The sequence below is a fragment of the Elephantulus edwardii genome, unplaced genomic scaffold, assembly GCF_000299155.1.
Source record: "Elephantulus edwardii isolate Elephantulus edwardi_28Jun2011 unplaced genomic scaffold, EleEdw1.0 scaffold00092, whole genome shotgun sequence".
Taxonomy (NCBI): Eukaryota; Metazoa; Chordata; class Mammalia; order Macroscelidea; family Macroscelididae; genus Elephantulus; species Elephantulus edwardii.
The window spans coordinates 2,259,889-2,261,043 of record NW_006399842.1 but is presented as its reverse complement, the minus strand read 5'-3'; the positions used below and the strand labels follow the sequence as shown (position 1 = coordinate 2,261,043).

The 1,155-nt window shown below is 36.9% G+C and overlaps 1 pseudogene; it reads left to right on the top strand.

Moving 5' to 3' along the window:
- Positions 1–456, top strand: part of LOC102855509 — a 15,758-nt pseudogene extending 15,302 nt beyond the window's left edge.
- Positions 457–1,155: the final 699 nt, after the last annotated feature.

Here is a 1,155-nt window from a genome sequence, read left to right as displayed (position 1 = left end):
GCTAAACAGGCCGCTATGGAAAAGTCTGAAAAAGCTAAACAACTACGAGCACTTAGGAAATATGGAAAGAAGGTACAAACAGAGGTTCTTCAGAAGAGGCAGCGGGAGAAAGCACATATGATGGACGCCATTAAAAAGTATCAGAAAGGCTTCTCTGATAAACTGGATTTTCTTGAGGGAGATCAGAAACCCATTGCTCAAGGCACAAAGGAAAAAGCTAAAGGCCAGCAGATGAAAAAGGGGCCCAGTGCCAAACGACGGTATAAAAACCAGAAGTTCGGTTTTGGTGGAAAGAAGAAAGGCTCCAAGTGGAACACTCGAGAGAGCCATGATGATGTGTCCAGCTTCCGGGCCAAGACAGCTCATGCCAAAGGTCCTAGGAGGCCTGCAAAGAAAAGAGCAAATAAGAGACCTGGGAAATGAACAAGAGAGAAAATGAAGAACAGGACACGTTAAGCAACATCTTTGTTTACTAAGAACCAAATAAAAGAGGAATGATGACTTGGAATTTTACAGTACCAATGGATCCCTATTTTTGTAAAAAAATCCCCCAAAAACAACACACAAAACAAACTATAAATAAACTGAAGAATAATTTATAAAAAAATTTGTATGCAAACCAATATAATTTTTTTTTTAAAAAAGTGGCTTTTACCCAGGGATAAATGTCAGAAGGCAGAAAGAGATAAGAGTGATGATAAATGGAAACAATAAGCACAGGGAGGAGGTAGGAAGAGTGTAGTTACACTGAGGATTGTAATCTATATGATAAAATGGAATGTGTCTTCAAAATAGTTGTACAAAACCAAGTTTGGTCTGTAAACTTTCACTCAGATTACAAAAAAATAAAAGAATAATCATTATTCGACCTCATATATGCAAAAAGACAAGAAGATGCAAATGTATGGAGATCAAAGTTTATTAATGATTACCAGGGGCAGGTGGGACAGGAAAAATAGACATTGATAGTGAAGGGAAGATTGCATTGATGAAGGGAAGGATTACAGCTGTTGTCAATAAATTGGAGGATTGTAAAAAGTGAAATAGGCAAAGACTGTAACTATTATTGTCAAGTATTACATATTGTGTGCTCGAGTCAAAAGGGCCTAACTTGATTGGCATTTTTTTTTTAGTAAGATAGGAACTCTTTTTTTT